Genomic DNA, 24577 nt, shown 5'->3' with positions numbered 1-24577 from the left:
ACAATTTTCCTGTAAACCTTAAACTGTTTTAACCCTCATAAGTAATTTACTGAAAATGATGCCTTGATAGTTAAGACACGTATGGTTTCGAGCTAGCTTTATTTACTAACCCCATGACAGGGTATGGCTATGTCAGGCCAAATTCAACACTCCTAATGGAAAATCAGGGTGGGTTTACACCACATTAAGAGTATAACAGTAACATTGTGTATTTATAATTTAGACTACATTTCAGTGTTATATACAGTTTCAACCCCTACACCCCCACCTTATACACCCAAAAAAGAAAGAGAAGGTAAAACTGAAAGAAGAAAGGAAGGAAAGAGGAAAAGTAGAAGGAAAGGAAAGAGAAAGGCATAGTGGTTGGCATCTAAGCCTATGTATAGGTTGGGGCAAAAGTAGGTTTAGAGTTGTTTGTATGGAAAATAATACAATTATATATATACTAGAGGCCCGGTGCACGAAATTCGTGCACGGAGGGGGGTTGTCCCTCAGCCCAGCCTGTACCCTCTCCAATCTGGGACCCCTCGAGGGATGTCCGACTGCCCGTTTAAGCCCGATCCCTGGGATCGGGCTTAAACGGGCAGTCGGACATCCCTCTCACAATCCAGGACTGCTGGCTCCCAACTGCTTGCCTGCCTGCCTTCCTGATTGCCCCTAACCGCTTCTGCCTGCCAGCCTGATCACCCCCTAACCACTCTGCTGCCAGCCTGTTTGCCCCCAACTTCCCTCCTCTGCCGGCCTGGTTACCCCTAACTGCCCTCTCCTGCAGGGTTGATCACCTCCAACTGCCCTCCCTTGCAGGCCTGGTCCCTCACAACTGCCCTCCCTTGCAGGCTGGGTGCCTCCCAACTGCCCTCTCCTGCTGGCCATCTTGTGGTGGCCATCTTGTGTCCACATGGAGGCAGGATCTTTGACCACATGGGGGCAGCTATATTGTGTGTTGCAGTGATGATCAATCTGCATAGTACTCTTTTATTAGATAGGATAGAGGCCTGGTACAAGGGTGGGGGCCAGCTGGTTTGCCCTGAAGGGTGTCCCTGATCAGGGTGGGGTTCGACTTGGGGCGGAGGCGGCCTGAGCGAGGGGCCTGTGGTGGTTTGCAGGCAGGCCACGCCCCCTGGCAACCCAAGCAGAGGCCCTGGTATCTGGAATTTATTTTCCTTCTACAACTGAAACTTTGTAGCCTGGAGCAGAGCCAAGTCTGGGGCTCCCTCCGAGGCCCGCAGCCATTTGTGTTGGGGTTATAATTGAAACTTTGTTGCCTTAAGCGGGTGGGCCCGGCCAGGGTGTGCGGAAAGCTTTGCTTCCCCTGTTGCCGGCAGCAACCCTGGCCTGCCCTCTCAAGCTCCATTCTGCCGCCATTTGTTTGAATTTGTTTACCTTCTATAATTGAAACTTTGTAGCTTGAGTGGAGGCTTAGGCCTGCAACAGCTGGCAGAAAGCTTGGCTTCCTCTGTTACCTAGGAAACCTTGCTCTCTGTGGCTATAGCCATCTTGGTTTGGGTTAATTTGCATACTCGCTCTGATTGGGTGGTGGGCGTGGCTTCTGGGTGTGTCGGAGGTATGGTCAATTTGCATATTTGTCTATTATTAGATAGGATAAAAAGAGGTAATATGCAAATTAGGCCGGGATGCTGTAACAATCACCACCAGTCAGGAGGAGGCTGCGTGCGCAGGTGAGGCCCAGAGTGGACACTGACAGGGGGGCCTGGGGTGCCCTCAGGGCTTCTCCAGCCGTAGTGCACCAGCAGTACCACCTCTGCGTGTGAGCTGCAGAGGAAACACCTTTTCTGACCGCTCATTGGCTAAGCTCCCGGTACACCACTCTCAGTGTTCTTGGTAACTTGCCTAATAAGAGTCCAAGAAGGTGATCTAGCATTTTTGCACCTCACTCCTGGAGGAAAAAAACAAAGGTCTGCTGCTGGAGGGGCTAAGAAATGTCATATCCTGTCCTAGCCGGTTTGGCTCAGTGGATAGACCCTCGGCCTGCGGACCGCAGGGTCAGGGTTCAATTCTGATCAGGGGCATGTACCTAGGTTGCAGACTCCTCCCTAGCTGGGGCCCAGGTCAGGGCTCATGCAGGAGGCATCCAATTGAAGTGTCCCTCTCACATTGATGTTTCTCTCTTTCCCTCTTCTATACTCTCTAAAAATCAATGGAAAAATGTCCTCAGGTGAGGATAAAAAAAGAAAGAAAGAAAGCAATGTCATATCATATGAAAGAGACATCTTGAAAATGCCTAAAGAAAGTTGTCATTTTTTTGCGGTGAAGGGACTGGAGTCTGTGTTGATGAAAACACCTTGGCAGCTGTGGCGGCCAGCAGTGGCAGCAGCAGCGGGGTGATGGGGGTGGCACCTTCCCCTGATCAGCCGGTTGCCTCCCACAGAGGGAGGCCAGACTGCTGCTTAGGCCTGCTCCCTCTGGGGAGCGGGCCTAAGCCATCAGTAGTACATCCCCTGAGGGCTCCCAGACTGTGAGAGGGGGCAGACTGGGCACTGGGCCTTTAGTTAGTTAATAATATAACAGTAAACTTGTGTACTCAATAACTGTAAACCTTTTGCATCACCCTGTATTTCTAAAGTTGTGATGATGTAACTAAACTATATTATAAACAAGTTGTAAAAGATGTAACTTAGTATTGGTACATGATGTTGGAATAATTCACAATTAATGTTATAAGCAATGATATTAAATTCAGCTGTTGCAACAAAAGTATTTGAGTTTATAGATAATAAGCAGTGGAAATAAATGTTGGATTTCAGTGGAAACAACTGAAATAGCCATTAGATTGTTTTGGATATCTGTGAAAGCAAATTTTGAAGACATGTTAGAAATGCCAACATTCTAATTGTATAGGGAATTACAAGTGACTAAAATGGACGGCTCTTTTTATAAATAGGATAAATTGACAATTTTTTATATGTGATATTTTTGTTGTATATGAAATTAATGATCTGTATGGATGAGTGAGTGCTAGTCATTTTATTTTGCAAAGTAGTGTGATATTGCTTGTTTTATCTGCTATTTCTTGATAAAGTGTGTGTTTGTTTTTTACCGTTTTTCCTTGATCAAGGGATGTATCTTGATCTCTAAAATAACCAGGCATGCTAATTTACATGCAACAGATAAGCATAACATTGTAAATCTTCATTGATTCCCTGAGAGGTAGTGTGTGTGTGTGTGTGTGTGTTTTCTCTTTTTAAAAATTATTCATTCATTCATTCATTCGTTCATTTATTTATTTATTTTGCTGGCAGACTTAATAATGTTTTCATAAAATATGATGGATTTATAAATCTGTTTAACATGCCTTTCCCTTTTTGTCTTAGCGCTTTGCTTCTAAGTTGCAGATGCAGTGGTTGAACAATACGCTGTGTGGTGTGACAGGTAAATTTCCCAATTTACCTGCCGTAATAGTGTGCTGTGTAATGCCATTCAATCATCTCTGAATTTTACTTGCCTGATTAGTTGAGTGAAGCAGATTTTCAATTTAAATGTAACTTCATCTGCTTGATTAAAAATGTAACAGAACATTATCTGCTGCAAATAAATTTCAGTGGAAGAGATGATTTTGCCTGTTTAAAAATAACATCTGTTTATATTGGCTGGAAGCAGACGATTAATACTTCTCTAATTTCGAGGTTTACCAGTCCAGCTCACCTGTCTCTTTGCATGGATAGTTGAAATTGATGGCTGTCGAGTATAAACATTTACCTGTTGATGTTTAGTTGATGGATTTCTTTTTTAAGGATAATACAGAATCCCATCATTGGGCATTCATTTATTTGCTGCTCATCAAGATGATTGACAGTTTTGCCAACAACGTGGAAAAAGGATCTTCCTTCATGATGCATATGAGAAAAATTTTACCTCTCAGTGATGAGTGCCTTACGAAATAACAGATTCTAGTCAGTCCTTTTTTGTAGTTGATTTTTATTTGAAATCTGCGTTTAGAGTCCGTGAATATAAATTTAAGTCAAGTGTGTAGAAAATGAGGGTAGGTAGTACTCTCCTGCTGGCATCTTTCATCAAGTGATTATGTGTTTAGGCCATAAGGACAACAGCGGAGGAAGATAGGAAAACCCAAAATGGTTATTTTTCTCCCCAGCGCTTAGCATAGTGTTAGGCATGTAGTAGACCACTCAATAAATATTTATTGAATTTGAATTAAATATTAGACCCAGGGCATATTTGATATTCTACAAATGCAACAAACTAGATTTAATTGGTTTAAGTATGTAGTTAAAAATTGTAGCAAAGAGAAATTATAGAATGCTAGTTTGTCTTTTTTATTTCTTAGTGAAAACTTCCCTTTAGGAGATTATTAGAAGTGTGTTTTTAAATTCAGAATTCTTCTATAAATGTCCTCTAGAAAAAAGAAAGTCATTGTTCACTGTTAACTTTCCTAACTGGTAAATAAAGTTGAATTAAAAAAATAAATGTAAAAAAAAATTTAACACTAGTGAAACAGCAATACAACCCAGTGGCTTTTAGTATATTTAGTATATAGCAAAACAGTATATATTTTTAAATATATTTTTATTGATTTCAGAGAGGAAGGGAGAGGGAGAGAGATGGAAACATCAATGATGAGAGAGAGTCATTGATCGGCTGCCTCCTGCATGCCCCCTACTGGGGATCGAGCCTGCAACCCTGGCATGTGGCCTTGACTGGAATCAAACCCGGGCCCCTTAAGTCCGCAGGCTGACGCTCTATCCACTGAGCCAAACCAGCTAGGGCTGTTTTTTTAAAAATTGGTACAGCTCCACAATCTCAAAAAATACTACCTTTAAAAATTTTTTGAATACTGTTTATTTTGGTAGAATATTCTGAACATGTCACTTATTTGTAGAGGAATAATATTGCATTATTTTGATAACATTTTTTTCATAGAACAAACAAATTATTCACTTTAAGGTTACTGAATTGTGTTATGAACCTTTTTCCAATTTATAAAATTTAGGGGTTCTTGACCACATCTTACGTAATTTAAATAAAAACTTTATAGTGTATACTAGAGGCCCAGTGCACGAAATTCATGCAAGGGTAGGCCCTCGCAGCCCCGGCTGCCTCGGCCCTCCCAGCCCTGGCTTTGTCCAGAAGGTCAGCCGGATGGTCATTCTGCTGTTCAGTCTAATTAGCATATTATCTCTTTATTATATAGGATTTTTCAAGGAGATATTTCAGGAGATTTGTAGCAAATACTTTTAATCAACTAATTAAGAAAATTAATCATTCTTTGCTACAGGCATATAGGGTAAATGTTAACCTCCAATTACTTTTGTCAGTTTGGTATTTTGGATGACTTGGCTGTTGTCTTTATTCATAGTAAATATTTGGAGGTGCACCTTTTCAAATTTATCACTTTAATCTTTAGTGAAAAATTTTGCCATAGTGCTTTAGGATAATAACTCAAACTGTAAATTGTACACATACTTAAATATAGCCATAAGAACATACCATATATTTGGTATATTCTTCAGTTATAAATTTGTAATTTTATCGTCTAACAAATGACTTTGATCTTATTTAAATATTCAAGTCAATTGTGAGATATGTAGGTTTTAAAAAAATCAGATAAGGTCAACATAAGAAACTTAGAATATTTTATATTGTAGCTTTTTTATTATTAGTTTTTTCTGTTTATTCATGGTTTGTAAAGGTAGATGAGGGTTTTTTTCCTATATCACTTGTTCAGATGATATTTAATGATAAAGAATGAACTCAGAAGAGCAGTCTATATCTAAAGAGGAAGATGCTACTACTTGAAATTGTATCAAGGTCTTTAGGGTCTTCAGAGACCCTGTGAATTGCTTTAATTTAAAACTTTGCCATATATCTTAAAAAGGGGGCGAAATGATAAAGAATTTCCATAGCATCATTATTCATAATAGTTAAGATGAGGAAATAACCCAAATGTCCATCAATCAATGAATGGATAAATAAAATATAGTACAGTAGTCCCCCTGACCCCCCTTATCCACAGGTTCTCTTTTCTCAGTTACAGTTATCCACAGTCAACTGCGGTCTAAAAATATTAAATGGAAAATTTCAGAAATAAACAACCGCTGTTCTGAGTAGCACTATAAAATTTTGTGCTGTCCCGCTTCATTCCACCTGGGATGTGAATCATCCATTTGTCTAGCATATCTAGGCTGTATATACTACCAGCCAGTCATTTAGTAGCCATCTCAGTTATTAGAGAGTGAGAGAGACCACATTCATGTAGCTTTTATTACAGTTTATTGTTATAATTGTTCTATTTTATTGCTAATCTCCCACTGTACCTAATTTATAAATTAACTTTATTATTGGTATATATGTATAGGAAAAAACATAGTATATGTTTGATACTATCTGCTGTTTTAGGCATTATATAGGGGCTTTGGAATGTATCCCCCATGGGTAAAGGGGGGAATATTGAGTATTCTTACAGTGGAATATTAGCCATAAAAAGGCATGAAGTACTGATATGTACTACAGCATGCATAAACTTCTAAAACATTATGCAAAGTGCAAGAAGCTAAGCACAAAAGACTACAGATTCTATGATTTCAGAGATGTGAAATATCCAAAAGAGGTAAAACCATGGAGATAGAAAGTAGATATTAGTTACCAGGGGCTGGGAGGAGATAGGAATGGGGAGTGACTCTATTGGGTATGGGGTTTATGGAAGATGTGTTGGAATTAGATAATGGTCAGGGTTAAACACCTTTATGAATATACTAGAGGCCTGGTGCACGAAATTCTTGCATGGGTAGGGTCCTTACGCCTGGCTGGTGATCAGGGTCAATCGGGGCCTTCCTTCCCGTGGCTGCCAGCTGCTGGACTCCAGCTGGGGCCTTCCTTTGCTCTGCGCCACCCCCTGGTGGTCAGCGCACATCACAGCGAGCGATCGAACTCCCTGTCTCCCAGTTGAACTCCCGAGGGGACACTTTGCATATTAGCCTTTTATATATAGAGATTGAAAACCAGTGAATTGTACACTTTAAAAAGTGCAAATTTTATCAGTTTTTAAAAAGGGTGGAAGTGAAATATATATACTAGTAAATTGCTGGTTTATAGAGAGACTAGAGGCCCAGTGCACGAGTTTGTGCACAGGTGGGGTCCTGAGTGGGCTGGGGTGGGGTGGGGCTAGGACATGATGGGCCCTACAGGTAGGTGGTAGGACGCCCTTGCTGGCCCAGGATCTGGATCCGTCCTGCTGACGTTCGCTCTGGTTGGTGGGAGCCACCTGGTGGCCACTTTTATATCCTTTCTTTTTTATAGAGCATCTATGGAAGGGAAGCAGCCACGGTGCCTGAGGCCGACTTCCAGGGGTCAGCAGCGCTGTCAGGACTATGTCAGAAGCGCTGGTCCTTCGGTGCCTGGCCCATTTCTCCAGAGATTGGATCTGTAGGACTACTGAGGGAGTGAGTGACTGCTGCCGGGCTGGTGGGCCACCGGGACAGGTCTCACCTGAGCGGTGCTCCCACTGGGGCAGCGCACTGACCACCAGGGGGCAGCTCCTGAGTTGAACATCTGCCCACCTGGTGTTCAGTGTACGTCATAGCAACCAGGTTGTTCGGTTGCTTAGGCTTTTATATATATAGATTATTACCAGAAGAGCTGGACTTTTTCATTCTTCTTTGATATATAAGACTATAATCTGATGTATTAATCATAGAGATATATTTTATCTTTTTAAAAAATATATATTTAATTGATTTTTCACAGAGAGGAAGGGAGACGGATAGAGAGCTAGAAACATCAATGAGAGAGAAACATCTATCAGCTGCCTCCTGCATACCTCCCACTGGGGATGTGCCCGCAACCAAGGCACATGCCCTTGACCGGAATCAAACCCAGGACCTTTCAGTCTGCAGGCCGACACTCTATCCACTGAGCCAAACCAGCCAGGGCGAGGTATATTTTATCTTAATGTTATATCTTTATATTAGCACTAGGTAAATATTCATTGTAGTTTTCTGAGCACTTTATTTGGATTAACTCATTTTATTCTCCTAACAATCTAATGAATTGGTACTATTATCATCTTATTTATAGATGAGGGAAAAGGTATAAAGAAGTGGTGTCCCTAAGTAAGTGAGAGCTCTGGATTTCAACCCAGGCAGTTTTACCCCAGAGCCCACACACTTAACCACAATACCATGTTGGCTGATACTCCTGACCTGGACCCCTCTTCACTCTCTGGTAGTTTTATAAATTCAAACCTAATTCTTTCTTTTGCCTCGAGAGCGTCTTTTCCTACCCAATGTAAGTTAGGTGTTAGGCTTTTATTGCATTGTATTTGTATTATAATTGTGTGTTATCCCAGATGTGTTTTATAACTACAGGAATAGATAATCAAATGAGTCTTTTAGTAGAGTATATTATACTGACATTCACACTTGTGTTGTACATGTTATTTTGTAAATTTCAGAAGCCTTCTATAGTTCACATCAGTTCAGCTAACACTTATTGAGTGCTATTGTGTCAGATCTTATATGGTAACTTAATGTGTATAATTGTTGTTAACTGAATTGATAAATCTAGGAATCAACAGTCTTTGTCATCTGAAGATTCAGACAATGTTTTGGATCACTGATAAAGTATGTTGTTTCGAGCTTTATTCAGTCCTTAATGGCAGTTTTCCAAATTGCCATTATTGGCTTTCATCAAGGAAACATGCACTTTAGAAAAATATGTCAGCGATAAGAGAATAAGAAGTGTTCCATTTTTTACTGGGCGGGCTTGCAGGATCCTGTTCCTGCTCTCCTGGTTTCTTACTCATCTTGAATCCCCTGACACTTCTCTTCTCTTTTGTACTTGGTATTAGAAGGGAAATAGTATCAATACTCTAAAGAAGGCAGTTAGATTTAACATTATATTTAAATCACCATGGTATACTTAGATTTATTTAAAATTATATAGTTCATGGCAGTGGTTTATGAGTCTGGTTTGCTAAAGTGGCAATTTGCATGTACTGCATATACAAGTAACAGATTCTTGGACTGATAAATATCTGTGTTGTTTTGTGGGTTTCTTATATTGAATAAAATGAGCTTGGACTCTTGGGCCCAAACAACCTGAAATTCTGCCTTAAGGAATTTGAAAGGTTCATTTCAAAAATGTGAAAAAGATGAGGCCAAATTGAGCAATTTTTTAGTTTGAGAATTAAATTATCATTCATTCTCTTTTTGAATTAATGTTGTAATGACATTTTTTTCAGATGAAATTATTTGTCTCTTGTTAGATTATCAGCAGTTTTATATTAGAGTTTCATTCAAGTAGTAATGGCTGGGGAGGGAAATTCTCATGTTATTTTTGGTATTCCAGAGCCATAAGGAAGCAACCATCCTACCTAATAATAGAGTAATATGCAAATTGACTGTACCTTCGCTATGCCCACGCTTGGCCAGGAGGCGCGGGGGGGGGGGGGGTGGGACTCGGGGTGGCCGGGGTGGCTGATTGGGCCGGTGGGACGCTGAGCTCAGCATCTGCGCCATGGCTGTGCTGCGGCACAGAAGGGGCCTCTGGGGCAGCGAGCCCACATCCCGCCGCCGACCATCAAAAGCGGGGAGCTGGGTGTCCGCTCTGGCACCAGCCGGAGTGTCCGCCGGAGGCTTTTGAAAGGCCTGGTGCACCAGCAGACACCCAGCTCCCCCGCGATTGAAAGTGGGGAGCTGTGTGTCCGCTCTGGCACCAGCGGACCCCCTGCCATCAAAAGCGGGGAGCAGGCTGCCAGCAGTGTCCGCGGAGCGTGCTATGCTTTGCGGGGCAGTGGATATGGCCTGGATGGCAGGTTAGGCCTAGGGGACCCTACACGTGCATGATTTAATCATGCACTGGGCCTCTAGTCATATATAAATTTAGAGCTGATTTTATTATTGTTTACTGTTGTCACTAGATATTTTTATTACATATAGCTAAATAAATCTTTTATTTTAAAAATAGAGAAAGGACTTATGAATAAATATATCTAGAAAAAAATTTCCATCATGATGTATCTAAGAGGTGAAGTAATATAAAGGTGATAAACTTGGTGAAAATCGAAGTAAAACTTAAGTATGCATAAAGAGGTTGTTGTTGCTTTCAGATTTAAGAAACATTTATTAAGTACCTGAATCATTTTAATTCATACTCAGAATAGCTCCCACCAAATACTGTATTGATTAGATGGGGAAACAGGCTCAGAGGAATAATTTCTTCCCAAATCAACTTAGCAAAATAGTGGCATTATCGGTATTACATGCTCAGGTCCAGAGGCTTCTAGCAGCTTCATGAATCTAATACCCGGTTGCCCACTTTCTGCGCCTCTGGGTGGTACCTTCCATTTCTCCAGACCCTGAGTCCACATAAAGAGTTTTACACTGATTGGGTAAGTGGGTGTGTTCTTTAGATTGGGTGTTTTTAAATAAGATCATATTCACAGGTACTGGAAGTTAGAACGTGTACATAGCATTTTTGGAGGAGACACCATTTACTAGTAGTGCACTACAAGAAATAAGTGTCCATTTGTGTATCTCACTTTTCTTTCTTTTTTTAAAAAATACATTTTTATTGATTTCAGAGAGGGAGGGAAGGAGGGAGAGGGAGAGAGAGAGAAAGAGAAACATCAATGATGGGAATCATTGATTGGTTGCCTCCTGCACACCCCACACTGGGAATCGAGCCCACAACCTGGGCATGTGCCTTGACCAGGAATCAAACCATGATTTCCTGGATCATAGGTCGACATTCAACCACTGAGCCATGCCAGTCAGGCTGTATCTTACTTTTCATAATTTCAGTCAATTTGGCTAACATTTCATGAAGTAAATCTGTTGCATGTTTTTTTCTGACAGATAATATTTTGGTGGTTGTATTACTCAATATCCTCCTCCCTCCCCCCCCCCCCCCACACCCCATTACTTAGAAAAATAAACTTTCATGGTGGGATTTTTGGGTGGGAAGAAACTTTTTTTTTTTTAAACCCACTTTGCTGTCATTTTGGGGGGGTATTAAAAATGTGTTCTAAACATATTGTATGCTATATATGCTTTGTTTAGTGTTGTTTATTTTTAGATGTTTACTCCTTTTACTTTCTCTTCCTCTCCTGTCTTTTGTGGAGAGCATATAAATAAATGTTGGTATTTGGGGCAGAAGAAGTGGAAAGGTTAATCCACTTCTAAGGCTGACATAATATTCAAAATACCTAATTCCAAGAATGAGAAGAATATTATTTTATTTAATAACTATGAGAGATGGATTTTCATAGACTTTTATCCAAAGTAACTAGATTCACACATTTAGTATAAAGAGTGTTATGAAAATGTAAAGATCATTATATGCTGTATATATTTATCCCCTTGAATGTTTTTTAGAGATTATATACTGTAATAGGATTTATGACATTATACTGTTTAATCTTTAGGGTGTTACTAACACATCAAGGACAGTTGGCAGTAACTAAAGTTTGCTTGAATTTTAAGAATGTATTAGTATTACATAGCCGAAACCGGTTTGGCTCAGTGGATAGAGCGTCGTCCTGTGGACTGGAAGGTCCCAGGTTCGATTCCGGTTAAGGGCATGTACCTTGGTTGAGGGCACATCTCCGGTGGGGGGTGTGCAGGAGGCGGCTGATCGATGTTTCTCTCTCATCGATGTTTCTAACTCTCTGTCCCTCTCCCTTCCTCTCTGTAAAAATCAATAAAATATATTTTTTTAAAAAAAGAATGTATTAGTATTACATAATATGAGATTTACTTACCCCTAAGCAAAATTTGTACTCGGACTGTTTACAGATTCAAAGAATCTTCTTCTGCAGGCCTAAAATAAAGTCTTTAGGAAATAACAAGATGAGTTAAAGATGAAATGATTTATTTCTAAGATTAGGCTTTAATTACGGTATGGGGGAAGGTTATGGCATGTCTTCAAAAGTATTTGTTTCTGTGTATCTGAATTTGCCCCTTCTCATTAAACTAATTGGGATTTATAAAATGGAACAATCTCTTCTCTCCAATTTGGCACTCAAAAGGAGCTCTGATTTACAAAAGGTAAGTGTATTTTTCTGTCAGGAATAGCTTACCACTCTAAAATATGAAACAAGCAAAATAGTGGCCCACTGAACCTTCCTCAGTATTTTCTTTTCTTTGTGTACAAAAATACATTGAAATTTTACCGGCATACAACATGTATTTTACTTGAATCTTTAAATCATTGCTCGATGTTTGTTTTTTGTTTGTTTTATTTCAGTTGTTTATTATTTCTTTTACATTGGATTTAAATAATTTAGATTTTAAGCTTCTACAAGGACAAAGAATCTATTCAGCTTGTGGGTTTGACAATATCATGCACAAGTAGGTACTTACAAGCTATTTGATGTTATTGTTTCTACTTTGGAAAAAGAGAGGATCAGTAGAAAGAAATGAGGAAAATGGCCGTGCTGTTAAAGATCCATGGAAGTAGTTTTACTAATTTTGCCCAATTTTGAGTTAGGGGCTGATTGATATATTTGTCTAGTGTATTATATCTAGATACATTAAAAACCCCATCAGACATTGTTATTCCATTTGCTTTCTGTTTTCAGACATATTTTAAAGATCTTAATAGAAGAAGGACTTTTACTATTTCTGTTGCTCCTCTCATTCCTAATATTTAAGTTTCATTCTCATGTCATATTTCTTCTCTCTAAAGAACGTCCCTTTAGTAGTTCTTTAAGAGCAGATCTACTGACAGTAAATTTTCTTCATCTGAAAATATCTTTATTTCACCTTAATTCCTGAAGGATATTTTTCTTGAATATAGGATTCTGGTTAACAGTTCTTTTCTGTTAGCATTTAAAAATATCATTCTGCTTCTTTCTGGCCTCTGGTATCTGATGAGAAACGCCCAGTAATCTCAGTTTTGTTGCCCTAGAAGTAATGCAAGTAAAGTTGAGAATTTGGGTTTTCAGTCATTATTTCCTCAAAAACTTCTTTCTATACCACACTCTCTCCTTTCCTGCTTGGATTCCAATGAAACAAATTAGATATTTTATTATTTTCCCACAAAGTTCCTGAGGGTTGGTTTTAAAAATATATATTTTTCTCTCTCTCTGTTCAAAATAGGTATTCTTTAATCTATCTTCAAGGTTACTGGCTGGTTTCTCTATCATTTTCATTTGGCTATTGAGCCTGTCCAACTGGATTTTCCTTTTGGTTATTTTATTTTTCAGCTTCTAAATTTTCCTTTTGGTTCCTCTTTCTATCTTTTATTTCTTTGAAGCAATTTGCCATCTTTCCATTCATTCTATGAGTGTTTGCTCTTATGGAACATTTTTATATTAGCTTCTTTTGAAAGTCTTTGTCAGATATCGTCAAATTCATCCTTTGTGTTAATTTAGTGTTGGCATCTGTTAATTGTCTTTTTTTATAAGTTGAGGTTTTCCTGGTTCCTCATGTGATCAAATTATTTTAGACTATATCCTGGACAATTTAAGTATTACAGTCTGCTGTTGTCTTGTTTAAATCCTATGATAAATGTTGATATGTTTGTTTTGGCTGGCAATCAGACTGGTTGGTTGTAGGTTGCAAGTTCTACCCAGGCTCCTGTGGGTTGTGTTTCTAACATCAGTTCCTTTTACAAAACCTTTGCAATACAATTTGAATGTGACCTGCATGTGTGTTAAATAGTGGCCAATCTAAAAATTGGGTGGTTGTCCCATAGTTTACTTCTTAAAGTCTGTGGTATGCTATTTAAGCATCAGCTCCATGCATGCACAGCTTAGATAAACAACTTAATGGGATTGCTTTCCTGAACTTCTTCCTGGCTGTTTATAACCTCCCTGGTACTTTTTGGTTACTTGGACCTGCCTTTTTTGGTCCTCCAACCATAGAGTTGGGGCTTTAGTTACCCCCTCTCTGCTACATGCTTCTTTTTTAAAAAACAATTTTTTATTTACTGATTTTTGAGAGAGAGAGAGAAGCATTGATTTGTTATTCTATTTATTTATGCATTCACTGGTTGATTCTTACATGTGCCCTGACCCGGGATTGAACCTGCAACCTTGGCATATTGGGACAACATTCTAACCAATGGAGCTACCCAGCCAGGTCTGCATACTTCTCACAACTGTGCCTACATGTGGGGTGAAATAGCAAGTAGATGGAGAGAAAAAGTTAAGCAACAGGAGTTCATGCCATCCTCTTGAAAAAGGTTTCCTCTCTCAGAGTTTAGAAAACAGAACCCATTGCTACTGCTGTTGTCCATGCCTCCTCTACTGCATCACAAGATTGCTTGGGGTCTGAGGTACAAAAGAATGTTGAGAAGAACACAAACCTGAGGAATTGACTCTGAGCCTTAGGAGATTCCTTTCCTGGTTTTCAAGCTACAACTAGAAGGCTTGTTCCTGCAGTTCCCTCTCTCTGCCCATGTGCCCACTTGTAAGTTTCAGCTGTGTTGAGTCTAGGCCAGAGGATACCAAAGGGGAGAAAATAGTAAATTCACCATCAGTTTGGTGATAATTAGAATGCCGATCTTCCCCAATTTGCCTGCTAATGTTTACTCTTCAGAGCCCTTAAATAGATGCTTTAATCATTCGGTCCAGGTTTTATACCTGCATTCAGTGGGAAAGACAGGGTAGAGTGTACTTATTCCATATGATCTGAGGCTGGAACTCCTAATATATTTTTGAGATCATCAAAAAATATAGAACAAGTGATGCAATTATAACTCTAGGTATTGCAAATTTAGGAATATATTTTGGGCACTGGAAGCCATTGGGAGTTTTGCTTTTTCAAAGAAGCATGATAAATCTTTTCCTATGTAAAAAATAATTTTATTTTTATGTCTTCCTAATTTGACCTAAGATTTCAGTCCAGATACCTAAAAACTATTTTCTAGCAGGTTTCCTTTTTGTTTGTTGGCTTATTAGAAGTGCATTAGGTTTTGCTTTTTTATCACCAGTGCATTTTTAAAAGTATATTGGAAATTTTCTTTCTCATATTTTTTCTCTTCTCTCTTCCTTATTTTGTCTGTTTCTTCTTAATCTATCGTTTCTTTTCGGTCCTTTATGTTTTTTCATTGTATTTATTCAGGCTCCTCCCTCCTTCATCTTACTGCTAAAAGGGGGGAGATAGGAATAATATAGTAGTGCTTCCCTGAGAGTTTAAACTCTGACTGGGAAAAGAATCATCCTCTCATCCCCCAAATGCTGTCTGCCTCAGCAGCCCCCTTGGCTAATTAGAATTCTAAAGGGCATTAATAACCATTTTAAATTAATCCAGTTATACCTATAGTAGATAAAAGCTGAGGTTCAGGCTGTTTAGTCCCATATTGACGAACTTAAACAACAGTCAAAACTTGATGGGAATTTTAACATTTTCTTTTCAGTTCTGCCCTATGGAAGAAAACCTAAAAACTGCATGACATAAAGATTATATAGACCACCCCACCTGCTCACTTGCAGCAGTCTAGTTTCCAACAGTGCAAGGAAGCTCTGCCATTAATTCAGCCTTCATTAGGAGACAAAAGCTAAATAGCTTGACCTTGTGAAAATACTTTTGCATTGTTTGTGAAAGTCCTTTGGGGCAGAGCTGTAGAAAACCTCCTAACAGTAAATAATCCTTTAGTTAAAGGCAAAGTGTTATAAAGAGCTAAAAATTCTCTTAGCCACTGATGTTGTAGCAGTAGTTTGACAATAGAAGTCTCCCAAAGGACATTAAGCAGGGAGAAAAACAGCTATAATTTTAAAACTTTCGATAAAGAGGAGTGGAAATTGAATGACCAGTCTTAGGAGTCAGGAGAAACCCTACAGGTTATCTAGTTTAGACCCCCTCATATAGGTGCTCTTTCTCTCTCCAACACGGTAGACACAGTCACTAGTCTCTGTAACAGCAAGTATTAAAAAGATAGACCATCTTGGATTCAGAAGACATGTCAGTGTCAGAGAATCCTGACCTGAAATTAATAGCTGTTTTCTTTCATTTTATCTCTTGAGTCATAGATCGTTATTTGATTACAGCTACATGTTTGCCTATTTTCCCCACTCTCTACTAGATCCCACAACTAGATCAGGTGTCTATTTTTGAAATTTAAAAATATATTGGAGAATAAGATGTTTAATAAGCATGGCGGTTAGAGCATTCTTCATACATTGTTGACTTTGAAATATTTGAAGCAAGAATAAGAACAATTAGTTGAAATGTATATTTCTTTCTGTGCAATAGGCTATTTCTCAAATACTTTTCTTTTTTCACTGCTAATGTGAGTGCCAACTATGGAAAACTACATTCAGAAACTGAGCACGAAAAATGAGTTGTTTTGAGAAAAAAACATCTACTGGAATCTGCACAGCACTCCTTCAACAAAGATATCTATTAGTCAATAGATGTCATACCCTACACCTGTCTAAAAGGACTCATTTCTTTTCCTGATTACCACTTATAGATTTTTCCTTTTTTTAAAAAACTTTACACAAAATGTAAACTTCATACATTGGGATTATTCTTTGGTCCGGATCTTTTCTTTGAATGAAATAAGCTTTGGGATGCTTATTTAGATGTTCAATGGAACAGTGTGGAGAACAGTAATTGTGTTTGGGTTAAAGAATTAATCCATTTAGTCATGGGAAGCATTACTTAGCTTTTCCATAGCAGCTGAATTGTGGTGCAACTTAAGCGCTATTTTAAGATTTTTAGCCTCAAATAGAAACTTATAGGAATGAAAGTTTATTTGTATTGATGAACATATGCTTTTGAATAATGAGCCATTGAATTGTTTTCAGTGAAAGTGTAATTGTTTTTCAGTTTGCAGTTCTTATTTTATGTTTAACCATGAATTGAAAGCTATATCTTTGTATTGCCCAAATAAAAAAAGAAGTCAGGATGTCTGAGCCAGTAAAGAACATTTTAACAGAGAATGGTTTAATAAGTAATAATTGGGATAGCTTGAAAAAGACCTGTAACTTCAAAATTTTCTGATGGTTACTACTATACTTTTGTGTCATTCAGGTATTCTAATAAAACCACTTGTATCAACTGTAATTATTCTTTTAAACTAGAAGAATTTACTGATTTTTTTTAATATCTAACAGGTCAAAAAGAGGTTTTTAGAAAGTTATATTTTCATCTCAGAATAATAATTGTTCCATATGTTATGTAAAACATTTTCTTAAATTGTTAGTTTAAATGATTGGGTAAAAGGAAATTTCCCGACTGATATAAGCTTGCCTGCATATGTGTACTGTACTGTAGTCTGCCAAGATATGCAGCCTGAAGAAAAATCAAATAACTTAAAAAAACACACCAAAAAACTTTGTGCTTATTGTAGTCTGTTTATGCTGTTGGATTTTCCCTTATTTCATATTACATTTTACATGCATTACCAATTAACAAGTATTTATTAAGCATTCACTATCTGCCTAGTACAGAGTTTAACTGAACTGAGATGGATGGATACATAATAAGACAGAAGAAGAAACAAGTTCTAGTTTCAGCCCAGATCTTCAAAGCAGAAAGTTGAGGCTTTTTAGCTCACCTCCAAACACAAAGATTTAGCATTGTGTGTGTGTGTGTGTGTGTGTGGTGGGGGGTGGGGAGGGCAGCACTTCTGGACTTTTTATACTCTGCAGTAGTTTTCTTTAAAAAAAAAATTCTAGAGGCCTGGTGCACAAAATTCGTGCATGGGGGGGGGTGTCCCTCAGCCCAGGCTGCACCCTCTCCAATCTGGGACCCCTTGGGGGATGTCCAACTGCCAGTTTAGGTGGAATCAGGCCTAAACTGGCAGTCGGACATCCCTCTCACAATCTGGGACTGCTAGCTCCTAACTACTCGCCTGTCTGCCTGCCTGATTGCCCCTAACCACTCTGCCTGCCAGCCTGATAGCCCCCTAACTGCTCCCCTGCCGGCCTGATTGATGCCTGTCTGCTCCCCTGCTGGCCCGATCGTCCCCAACTGTCCTCCCCTACCGGCCTGATTGCCCCCAACTGCCTTCTCCTGAGTGGCTGAGGGACTGGGGGACTGAGGCTGGATGAGGTGGGGCTGAGAGGACTGGGGGACAGGCTGGATGAGGTGAGGTTGAGGGGACTGGGCGCCACCATCTTGTGATTGTGGGCGCTGCCATTTTGTGAGAGTGTGGCAGTCAATTAGCATATTCCCTCTTTATTGGCTGTGGGCGCTGTCATCTTATGAGGGCATGATGGTAAATTAGCATATTCCCTCTTTATTAGATAGGATTATTGAGTTGAGAGATCGAGCGAGTGAGTGAGAAACATTGATTTGTTGTTCCAACTATTCATGCATTTGATGGTTGCCTCTTGTATGTGCCTTGACTAGGGATCAAACTAGCAACCATTGTGCATTGGGATGATGCTCTAACCAACTGATCTATCCGGCCTGGGCCTAGAGTTTTCTTTTCTAATAAATGCTTTAGTGAGATATAATTCACATACCATTTAATTTACACATATACTATGTGGTTCTTGTAACTCAGTTCTTTCACTTATAATATTTTCAAGGTTCATCCTTGCTTATAGCATGTACCAAACTTAATGCCTTTTTATGATTGAATAAAATTCCATTGTATAGATTTATTACCTTTTATTTACTCATCATTTGTTGTTTTTAGTTTTGGCCACTAGAAATAATGTTGCTATGAGCATCTGTGTAATCTGTGTACAAGTTTTCCATGGAAGCATCTTTTTAATTCTATTGAGTGTATTCCTAAGAGTGGAATTGCTGGCTTTTATTCATTTTATCTCTTTTAGAATTAATAATATACTATTAGTTTAGTGTCTGTTTCCTCCCTTCCGATCTCACTAGGTCACTCCAAATCAGGCTTTAGTTACTTTTCTGACCATCTTTCTGTCTCTCCCTAAGGAAATTGTGTTTATGTTTCAAAGCATGGCTCAAATGTATCGCCTTTGTAAGATAATGTCCAATCCTACCCATCAAATAATTATTTTTGTATAAATCTTTAACACTTGAGTAATATTGTTGTATTAAATTTTGTGATAGTTACATAATTTGATTATGCATATGTCAGTGATTGAGTGTTGACCAATGTACTCATAGGAGGACCCGACTTGATTCCCGCTCAGGGCACATGCCTGGGTTGCAGGCTTGATCCCCATTGTGGGACATGCAGGAAGCATCTGATCAATGACTCTCATCATTGATGTTTTTCTCCCTCTTCCTTCCTCTCTGAAATCAATAAAAATATTTTTTTTAAAAGAAAAGAAATCTCATTTTTATTAAAGCTTTTCCTATGTGACTTTGTGACCTCATTTTCCTCATCTTTAAGATGCAAGAATTCAATTTTCTTCATTATGATTTTTGGAATCAGACTCAAATATCGATACTGCTCTTTGAAGTCTTCTGGCACGTACTTACCTATACTACACAATTAAGTACCCTGATTGACCTTGTACTTGGTATTAAGTTTTCATATGAATGTGGACATATTGTGGATAGGCTGTAAAAATTGGACAAATACTATTCTTTCTGTATTTATCACTTATGCCATAGAGGCATCCTATATAATAAAACCCTAATAAGCAAACTGACCGAATGGCGGAATGACCAGCGAAACGACTGGTCGCTATGATGCCCACTGACCAGCAGGGGGCAGATGCTCAATGCAGGAGCTGCCCTTGGTTGGGGGCAGCTCCTGCATTGAGCGTCTGTCCCCCGAGAGGGAGACACCTGGCGGAAGGGTGGGGCTGGGCAGCGCCAGGCTGCCAACCAAGGCGGGTGCCCCCCTGATCGCCCCGCCCACTGGTTGCCCCACAGATCAGCCCTGATCACCGGCCAGGCCTAGGGACCCTACCCTATATATTGGGAACAGTCTCTTAGATTTAAAACCTGGCAAGGCTACTCTAAAACTGAAAAAACAGGATGATGCAGTGATAACATACATGGACTCTGGCTTGCACATTTTGTGGTCAGCCCAGATTCTGACACTTGTGGTTGGAGGAATATTATTTTTGTGTGACAAAATCAATTAACTTCTCTCTGCTTCAGTTTTTCACCCATAAGATGGTGGAAATGGTACTACTACCTCAGAAGGATCATGTTATGTACTACTTTTTATAATCAGGGCAAAAAAATGTGGCTGCCCATACAACAGCAAGATGCCTTTCACCTGTATGGAAAGCATGCAGCATTTCAGTTTGCAAGAGCCTAAACCAGCAGTCGGACATCCCCCGAGGGCACAGTCCTGGCTGAGGGGACCCTCCCCTACCCCCCCCCCGTGCATGAATTTCATGCACCGGGCCTCTAGTTTGAATACATAGAGGAATATTATTCTTGTTTTATTGGGTTCGTATTTTTAATAGAAAATTGGATAATGATATGAATCCAGATTGTGATTTACGAGATGATACAGAGGTCCTATGAGAGACTTTGGAGCCTACTTAGTAAGTGGGTAGGGTAGAGTTAAATAGAGCCTGGCAACTCAAGAACAAGAATCATAGGTCATACAAGTAGAGAAGCAAATAGAGTGAAAATTGGGAATTTCGTATAGGGAATTTGGAGTAGTGATACTCAGGAAACACAACTGAATAAGTAATATAGAGAATATGTGAAGTTAGATTAATACAGACTCTAGAGACATGTGGAAGATTTAGGTAGAATTTGGGTTTGCACATCATGCTTGAAGCTTAAATGATGTATTCATTATTTTCATGGAGCATTTATTCTTCTCAAAGGGAATATTTATTTTGGGTGTTGTCCTGGTTAGCTTTAAGAAGGTTTCTGTGTGAAATTATACTGGAATTGGTTTTAAGGATGTAAATCCCATAAGTCCACAACTTGAGTAACAAATTGAATCTCTAACAAATACAAGGAATTTAAGAGAAAGATCCCACTTATAAAAGAATGTCTAAGATTATATTATAAGCGGTTATTATAAATAAAGGTTCTGTATCCAAAAGACATCTTTGTATGTCATTGAGTCATTGTCACTGCTTACTCTCACTTAGTCATTGCAGAACTACAACCCAGATTTCTTGGATTCTGTTATCTACACTAATAAAAGAGAAACATGAAAATTGACCGCACCTCCACTACGCCCACAAGCCACACCCACAAGCCAATCAGGAGCGAGTATGCAAATTAACCCAACCAAGATGGCTGCAGCCATGGAGCGAGCAGGAGGCTTGGGTTTCCCTGGTGATGGAGGAAGCCAAGCTTCCTGGCCGGCCCTGGCCTCCGCTCAAGGCTACAAAGTTTCAACTATAGAAGATAAATAAATCCCAGATACCAGGGCCTCCGTTTGGGTCACCGGGGGGTGTGGCCAGCCTGCAAACCACCACAGGCCCCTCACCCAGGCTGCTCCATGCCCCAAGGGAACCCCCACCCTGATCCGGGACACCCTTCAGGGCAAACCAGCCGGCCCCCACCCGTGCACCAAGCCTCTATCCTATCTAATAAAAGAGTAATATGCAAATTGACCATCACTCCAACACACAAGATGGCTGTCCCCATGTGGACAAGATGGCCGCCACAAGATGGCCAACAGTGGAGGGGAGTTGGGAGGGACCAGGCCTGCAGGGGAGGGCAGTTAGGGGTGACCAGGCTGGCAGAGGAGGGAAGTTGGGGTGACCAGGCCTGCAGGGGAGGGCAGTTAGGGGTAATCAGGCTGGCAGGGGAGCAGTTAGGTATCATCAATCAGGCTGGCAGTGGAGTTGTTAGGGGGTGATCAGGCTTGCAGGCAGAAGCGGTTAGGGGCAATCAGGAAGGCAGACAGGCGAGTAGTTGGGAGCCAGCAGTCCTGGATTATGAGAGGGATGTCCGACTGCCCGGTAGGATCGGGCCTAAATGGGCAGTCGGACATTCCTCGAGGGGTCCCAGATTGGAGAGGGTGCAGGCTGGGCTGAGGGACACACACACACACACACACACACACACACACACACACACCCGTGCATGAATTTCGTGCACCGGGCCTCTAGTCTCTTATAAAGGTAAAGGCCTTATAAAGCATATTGCATTGCACACCTAAATGCCTAAATGATTTTGTTGAAAAATTCAGTCAGCATATAGCTTTTACTTTATAAGCCGTGTAGACACTGCAGAAAAAATGTATAATAAAGTTTTTTTATTCTCTTCCCATCTTCTTCAGACATATGAAAAATACCTCCAAGAAGTAATGTTTGTGATGCAACCATGCAAACCAGTGTGTTTTGTGTGTAATGTAGAGTTCAAGGGGGAAGATGACTCCTGGAGATTCAAACTTCAACTATGGGTAGAAAAGGAAAAGGCATTTAAAACCAGGAGAAGTGGTGGTGATGAGTACTGCAAGTAGATAGGAGAGCCACTACATACAAAACTGTTAGTTTAGCCCAGAGCTTGAGGAGGGGTAACTTATACTAGGTTGGCAATGGTAGTATTGAAGTAAATGAAATATTGCCAAAATAATTTTGAGATGAAAGTCAACAGGGCTTGATGACATATAACGATGATGAGAGGAGTAAGAGTTTGGAGATTGCAAGGTTGGGTTTTTTTAAAATGTGCTACTGACAGAAATAGGGACATTGGGAGGAAAAAAAACAGTTTAGAGGTAATGTCGTGAGTTTAGTTTTAGATGTGTTGTATTTGAGTTATCTGTCTTTGATTCAAGTGAAGAAATTATGCAGGCATTTCGAAAAAACAGGACTAGAATGTTTGTAGTGATATAAGTATATGTAGATTTTTGGATGTGGATGTTATCTCAGAAATCATATAATCCACCAATTTTATGATTTTGGCACACCCACATCTTCTGCCTTTTTTTATTATCCTCACCCGAGGATATGTTTGATTGATTGTAGAGAGAAAAAAAGGGAGAAAGAGAAAAAGAGAGAAACATCAGTGTGAGAGAGAAACATTGATTAGTTGCCTCCTGTATGCACCCCATCTGAGGATCAAACCTGTAACCTAGGTATGTGCCCTGACCTGGAATCGAACCCGCAACCATTTTGGTTTATGGGACAACGCTCCAACCCGCTGACTCACCTGGCCTTGGCCAAACCTCCTGCCTTTCATGTCTCTGGGTCACACTGTCCACTACAGAAATATATTTGTTATGTATTTTGAATTAACAGTAAAAGAATGAATCATTCTTCCTTACCAAGTAATTTATTAGAGTGGAATTTTATCTATAGTTGCATCCACTTTGCCAGATATCTGATGGGACTAACAATATTGTCTACTTAATTTAACAAGCCCTTTGTCAAAGGATATTGAAATGAACAAATGTAACTTAGGATCCTATAGCAGGAAAAGAATATTTGTTTGAAAGGAGATCCAATTTTAAGAAGTAGGCATATTTTTAGTAGTGCAATGATTTTGAGACTTTTATTAGAGTAGAACTCATACCTTATAGAAGGCATTTTGTTTCAATTTCTGTTGTTTTCTTTAATAGCTCTTTATTTCATTATGATCAATTTTAGCATTATAAAAATTAACTATATTAATCAGTTTTAGTACGTTATTGTTTACTGAGTATTTTAAATTAACTTCTCCCCTAGTGTGTTTATTTTTGAGTTCCCTGTTCTTTTACATAAATATTTTATTTATATATTTGCTTTCTGCTTAATAAAATTCAGTGTAATGATTATTTTAATGTCATTTGAGGACATTAAAAATTCTCCCAAAATAATCTGGGATAATGTTAAATGGTTAAAACAAAATCTGTAGCTTTTTTGTCTAAGTGGAAATTTTAAAATTTGTAGTATCCACTTTTTTTTTAAGGATTAAGCTTTTATTAATTATATCAGGTTGAGTAATTATTAAAATGACTATTAAAATCGTATTATATACTGTAACATGTTAAGAAAATTTCAGTGCATGATGTGGTTGTTATCTGAATACATAACACTTTTAAATTGGTTGTGTTTTATTAAGAGGTCACTTTGTTGTATTTTATTCTTATAGGCAGGAAAAAAAGCAATCCAGAACAATAATCAAAGCCAGGGTGGAGCAAGTTGTTAAACACTTTAGAATTAGACTCCCCCTCCCCCTTTCTAGTGTGATACTTTGAAGGCAGCTGCTACAGATAAACTCTATAGCCCCAGATGGTGGTTGCCTAATCCTCATGAGAATTCATGTCCTGGAAGCAGCTCTTATCTCTCCAGACCTGACATTGTCTGTGAGCTTTTGCTAAGGAGGGAATAATATAAACATGCTATGCATGAGTTTCACTTCTTGAATATGTCAAAAACACAGGAAGTTATAGTAAAGTACAGCAAGAACAGAGTTCATATTATTGAAAGTGTTGTTATTGAAAGCACTTGATGCTCACTTGTTATGAGTGATGGAGTGTGGTTTGGATGGAAAGACACAGTGAACATTTTTGTAAAACAAAAATCCCACCTTTCCAATATCATGAATTCAGAGATGTAGAGTTGTCATTAAGTGTGCAATACCCAAAAGAATTCACTGTTATGTTATGTGATTTGCTCTCACAATTTAAAACAATTCATCCTATAAGTGAATGTTCTGACTTTTATTTACCACCCACTAGACCTCTTTGTTTGGAAAATCAAAATAACGATTCCACTATTCTGGATTTACTGTTTTGTTTAAAAAAAAAAAAAAAAGCCCAGGAATCTTATCTGTGAGATCTGGGTCTGTGACAAGTAGAAATGGTTGTT

The 24577-nt window shown here is 39.2% G+C and overlaps 1 protein-coding gene across 3 annotated transcripts in view; it reads left to right on the top strand.

Annotated features, from left to right (window-relative positions):
- ZCCHC7 (zinc finger CCHC-type containing 7) overlaps positions 1-24577 on the top strand; it is a 203136-nt gene that overhangs the window by 45568 nt on the left and 132991 nt on the right. The window lies entirely within an intron of this gene.

The sequence above is a fragment of the Cnephaeus nilssonii genome (genome assembly GCF_951640355.1).
Source record: "Cnephaeus nilssonii genome assembly, chromosome: 14".
NCBI lineage: Eukaryota > Metazoa > Chordata > Mammalia > Chiroptera > Vespertilionidae > Cnephaeus > Cnephaeus nilssonii.
Note: the sequence above shows the minus strand (reverse complement) of the source record. Positions and strands in the feature narration are given on the sequence as shown.